A 6088-nucleotide genomic window follows, 5' to 3' on the forward strand; every position below is an offset into this window, starting at 1 on the left:
TACACGTAAAGCTCTGGAAGCATATTTTCCCAGTAGCAAATGTGTGCTACATCTAATGGGTCAACTCGAGCCTAACCTAGAAATAAATCTAACCTAGCCTAACCTAACCTAACCTCACGAAACAAAATTAAACTGATTGCGTTGTCCCGTTGTGTTTGCGGTACCGTTTGAATCAGCTTGGGCTTAACCTGCAAAGAGGTCGAACCTATCCTAACGTAAAAAAACCTGACCTAACCTAACTTAACGTAACACAATTAAACTCATTGTGTTGGCCCGTTGGGTTTTATTGTGCCATTTCATTCAGCTTCGGCTTAACCTACATAGAGGTTTAACCTATCCTAATCTAACAAAACCTGAACTAACCTAACCTAGCCGAATGAAATTCAACCACACGTGTAGCTATGTAAGCGTACGGTTCTCAGTCTTAAATGTGTGCTATATTTAATAGGTTAACTCGATCTTAACCTACAAATCAATCTAACTTAACAGAACCTAACGAAATTTTGCTTAATGCAACACAACTTAACTTAAGTGTTCCCGTTGTAACACAATAAAATTCATTTCATTTTACTACAGGTTGTTAAAAATTTAGACGCACATTACTCATTTGAAAAAACTTAGAACTGCAAGTAGAATTGACCCCATTTCAATTAACCTGACAATGTTTGTATCAATTAAAATGTAGAACTGTAACTTAAACACGCAAATGGATAAGAGTTTTATTCAAAAAATTTTTCTCTCTGCTTTTCTTAGACTTAAGGGATATATTCATACTATACGCAAGAAAAGGGTTTCCAGCGTTATCGGTTAGGTTAGGTCAGGTTTGGTAGATTAGGATAGGTCAAACCTCTATGTAGGTTAATTAATTGTGTTTCGTGAGGTTAGGTTAGGCTAGGTTAGATTTATTTCTAGGTTAGGCTCGAGTTGACCCATTCGATGAAGCACAAATTTGCTACTGGGAAAATATGCTTCCAGAGCTTTACGTTGTAGTTCAAGAAATTTCTGTTAATTCAGGTTAGGTGAGGTCAGGTTCTGTTGGGTAAAGTTATGTTAAATAAGTTGATATCAGGCGTTATATCATGACGTGATGGGTGATTTTTGATACCGAATTTGAATTCAGGGCCCCAAAATCCCTAGGAATACGTGTGTCTTGTTACCAGATCCGCACACTTTTTTTTGTGTGGCTGTGTAATAATTACCTAACTTTTAATTTCCTCTCATTTACCAGTGACTATTAGTGTCTTGGAATAAAAATTGTACTGGGCGTGATATAATATCCAAAACTTAGGTTAGTCAAAATCTACATGATGTTCAACCCACCAAAGCCGGGATGTAAAAACTAAGTCGTGACCGTCTGCATCTTAATTGATGCCTGTTCGTTGAAAGAAATTTCCTCTAGATTTTCTGTATTCAAAAAAGAGAAGTTAGCTGGTGGTGGAATTGAAAATACCTAATTGTATATGTAGACGGTTATGATTTTTTCTACACATCCTGGCTTTAGTTTAAATATCGACGGCCATGACTAACCTAACATTTGGAAGTTGCATTTGGAAGTTATCATTTTATTCTAAGTGACTAGTACACACTGTAAATGAAAGAAAGTTGAAAATTAGGCAAATATTATTTTAATTAGTTTCCTTATCAACAATTATTTAGTCTGATATCGCAATGCGAATAGTTGCTTTGACAGGTGTTCAGGTGGCTGACACCGCGGTTCAGCACTCCACAACTATCTGCAATGAACCAAAATTCATTCTCCAAATGATACTTTCCCCTAGATGCTTAGATGTGCACCTAAGTTCAGAGGAATACATTTGAGACTTGAAAATTGTTTCAAATGCTCATTGGGACACCAATGAAATTTGAGCTGCAACAAATTTAACACCAGCGTTTTTCTGTGAACTTAATCTTTGACCGGTAGAGTATATTATTAATTATAATACCTTCAATTTGGCTCTAAAAAACTAAAATTGAATAACTATTATAACATATGTTTATCAGTTACAGATTGTATTAAGGAATATACAGTTTGTAGCTAAAATACGTATATACTTTTACTGATTCATGTTGTTTTAAAACGAAATTTAAGGTATTGCACGTATATTTGAAGAAATTTTAATAATGCTTTAAAAGACTTCAATGTCTATAGTTGCGCTGTTTTTCAGACAAAAGATTAATTTGATAAAATGCTTATACATTTCAAAATGTTACAAACTGTTTATTAATAATTTTTTACAGTATTATTTTTAATTGTACGATTTAAATAAATGGTGGTTCTTTTGCCTTGAAATTAGAATCACGCATACTTCAAAAAAAAACTAATATAAACGCACAAAATACTGCCTTCAAGTGTACACTTATTCAAATAAAATAGAAGAAAACAGTAACATAAATACTAAATATTTGAATGTGACATATACGATTGCAAATTCCAAAATATTATACTGCAAACGGTTCTACAACATTAAGGCACCCGCTTCCAAGCCACCCATATTAATGTAAGGCCTTTTAAAGTTTCAACACCTCATTTAAATGTGGGGAAAACCTATAAAGCATTCTTGTAGAATTAAGTACGAACCTTCTACATCTTTGCCTATAGTCCGTATACCTGGTTGTACCTAATCAATTTTGGAAATTTTCCTCGTTTTATGGTCCATTTTTGTTGTAAGAAACTTCGATTAGTAGAATGAAAAGCTGCGTAACTGTTAGCCCACAATTACTAAAATAGAATTAACATCTTATTACGGTTAAAACATTGTTTTAAAAAAGTAATTGTTTAAACAATTTATTATCATTTTTAATAATATTATCTTTGATGAGTTGGTAGAATGTTGCGATTTTTCCCTGCAATTTTCAGCTGTTTGTCTATTTTTCATTAAGCGTGAATTAATATTAATTTTATTTAGCAAAAATAACTGCTTAAACAAATTATGGTTGTTTATGATTATCTTCATACATATCAATGCCAGATAGTTGCGGTATTTTCGGCAACTTTTACATTTCTGTCCCTTTTTCACGTATGTAGGTAATAATTAATTAAAGTTAACAAAAAAAAATTTAAACACTTAATAATTGTTTGTAAGTATCTTTTCTTAGATAAGTGCCAAAAAGTTGTGGTTTTTCCTAAAATCTTTAACTTTGCTTCGCCTTCTTTGTTATTAACAAATAATGAGTAAACATTAGAGAAAACTATATTTTAAATAATCACTTTCTTTTTCGTAAATATACTTTTCTGAAATAAAACATATATTTAAAATAAGCTTCAATGTTTCTACACGGTATCTGGCTTTAATTCTCTTCCTGCTAGAGATGAAAGTCAGAAACATTATTGACTACAAGTGGTAACACAGTACAGGAAGCAATTTTCTGACTACAGTAAGTCTACCTGATCTAGTGACATACTATAATCAATTAGTTATTTGTTTCGAGTCTTTTTAGTTTTAATATTCGAGGTTTTTTTTTTATCGACGAGACGTGTTTTCTCAAGGGCAGGAGGGGATGGCGTGGCTGATATTACAATGTTTGCAATTCCAAGTTTTTCTTTTACTCTTTTTAATAAACTTCTTGTTGTAAACCAAAACAGAAGTTTTACAAGTCATTTGAATACCTATAGTCCTTCCACCTACTCCTAATTACGCCATTCTTTGTGTTTTTGCCTCTTGTGCTAAATAGCTTTTTTTCTTTAAATTATTTTTTAAGCATTGGGAAAGGAGCGAAAATAATTCACTTAAAACAACAATACTATTTTTTAAATAATTTTTGTCGAGGTGAACTCATTCTTGGTTCATAATTAAAAAGGCGAACCTAAGTTAAAGATTTTAGAAAACACGACAACTTTCTAGCACTTAACTAAGAAAAGCTGGTTACAAAAAATATTAAAATTTTAAACAACTTTTGTGTTAACTTTCATTAATTATCACCTTGCTAAGTGAAAAAGGGAGAGAAAAATAAAAATGGCCGAGAAAATAGCATCTATCAGGGATTGATATGTATAAAGATAGTCACAGACAATAACAATTTCCCTTAAACAACCTTCTACCATTCAACATTCTTCCTAGTCAGCAAAGATAATATTATGAACAATGATAATAAATTGTTTAAACAATTACTTTTTTTAACTTAAATTAATTATTACTTCAATCCAATTGAAAATTTAACAAAAAGCCAGAAATTTAACAGAAAACGCATCTTTCTAGTATTCAAGTGAAATATTATTAAAAATAACACATTGTTTAAACACTTAATTTTCTTGACTCCGATTAATTATTTAACTTTTTTTAATACAAAATTGAACAAATGTCTCTAGGACATCCTTAATTTTTTTGCCCACTGGAGAATGTAGAATTCTCCACCAAAAACATTAATTTCCTATAAAAAAGGCGAATTTTCAACGACAAATAGTTCAAATGACAACAAACAAGAATACCTTTTTCAATCGAAAATGATATATTTGAATTTCCAATTTTTAAAAATTACTATTTTCAATAACAAAAAACTGAATTTTCAAAAGAATACATGAATTTTTCCGAATTACCTAGAAGCATTTTATATGTGAAAAGATAAATCTTTAAACAAAAAAAATTATTTTTGGATCAAAAAATCAATTAAAATGTAAAAAAACGGGGTTTCAACCAAAAACATGAATTTTCAACTAAAATGATAAATCTTCAATAACAACAAAATCAACTTTTAACGAAGCCGTTCAACTATTAAGTTGTAAAATTCGTTAATTTGAAGCTGCTAAATCCTTGAAAGTATAGAATTTTAAGTATTATTTTTAAATTGTTCAATTTCTCATTACAGTTTAAAATGAATTATTTAACTAAGCATTGGTTTTAACGATTTTTTCAATTTTAAAATGTTATTATACTAAATAAATTTGTTAAATTTATTATCTCCAGTTGTTAGAATAATATTGATAATTATAATATGAATAAATATACCAAATGAATTTAATATGTATTATTTCAATTTCAATTTATTATTATGTTTTTAAGAATTAGGGGTTTATATAAGAATAATTAAAGCATCAGCTACAAATTCAATATACAATTTTAAAGTATAAGTTTCTATTAAGAAAAATTGAGAGAAAAATGTTCTCATCAAGTATACATAGCTGGAAAGAAACTTTTTTAAATATATTTTTTGAAGCAATATTTTTTGACTTCTGACCTTAGTTTTATTAAAAACAAGTTAGTGCATTATTCACTTATTTTTTCTGTACAGAAAATTATATTGTCATTTTGAGACAACCGCAGGATTTCGTCGGGAGCGAGTGCTAATCTGGAAAATTGCACCCGCTCCCAGCGAAATCGCGGTAAAATTTCAGCCACAACTACGTCTCACGACCGTGAGATAGGTGGTTACAGTCTGTAAAGGAATCAATAAGACGATCCAGCAAAAGCCTCGTGCACCGTAAGAACACGGAGCGACCCAAGGACAACCGCCTTCTGCATTTTTCCCGCAAGTGTTTTAGCATATTGTTGACACGCAGGGATGCTTTTTAGGCCATTAGAAAGTGAAAGCTTAGCACCTCCAAGAGCGCAGATGATAGGGACGATTAGTTTAAGAGAATATTCCGGGTACAAACGTTGAAACTCCCTTATAAGGTCTCGATATCTCTCTTTCTTTTCATTTTCCTTCGTTATGATGTTTTTGTCAGCTGGTGCCGAAAATTCGATAACGAACATGGTTCGCTTCTCGAAGTCAAGAAGAACCATGTCAGGCCTCGAGTGAGCAACAGAAACAATTGTCGAGAATATAAAGTTCCAGTATATGCGGCACTTCCCATTCTGGACAATTGACTCGATTTCCCTAGGAGCATTTAGAGGAGCGATATTAAGGTTAATGCCGTAAGAGTGACAGAGATGGTAATAAAGCACTCTTAGTGCGGCATTGTGCCTTTGAATGTAGGTCGCTTCCGCGTGAGTTGGACAACTAAATAGTATGTGAGCTAAATGCTCGGGGTGTGCATGGCACGACCTGCATGTCTTGGCTCAAAATGTGGCGACGGTATGTTAAGGTGGAAATGACACCGTCTTGGCATGCAAAGATGAAACCCTCCGTACCAGACTTCAATCCGGGCGAT

General features: G+C 32.0%; 1 protein-coding gene across 8 annotated transcripts in view; it reads right to left on the minus strand.

The window, feature by feature from the left end:
* Positions 1 to 6088, minus strand: part of LOC117177559 (SH3 and multiple ankyrin repeat domains protein 3) — a 542967-nt gene that overhangs the window by 404480 nt on the left and 132399 nt on the right. The gene's annotated exons all lie outside the window — the stretch shown is intronic.

The sequence above is a fragment of the Belonocnema kinseyi genome, chromosome 7, assembly GCF_010883055.1.
Source record: "Belonocnema kinseyi isolate 2016_QV_RU_SX_M_011 chromosome 7, B_treatae_v1, whole genome shotgun sequence".
NCBI classification, from domain to species: domain Eukaryota; kingdom Metazoa; phylum Arthropoda; class Insecta; order Hymenoptera; family Cynipidae; genus Belonocnema; species Belonocnema kinseyi.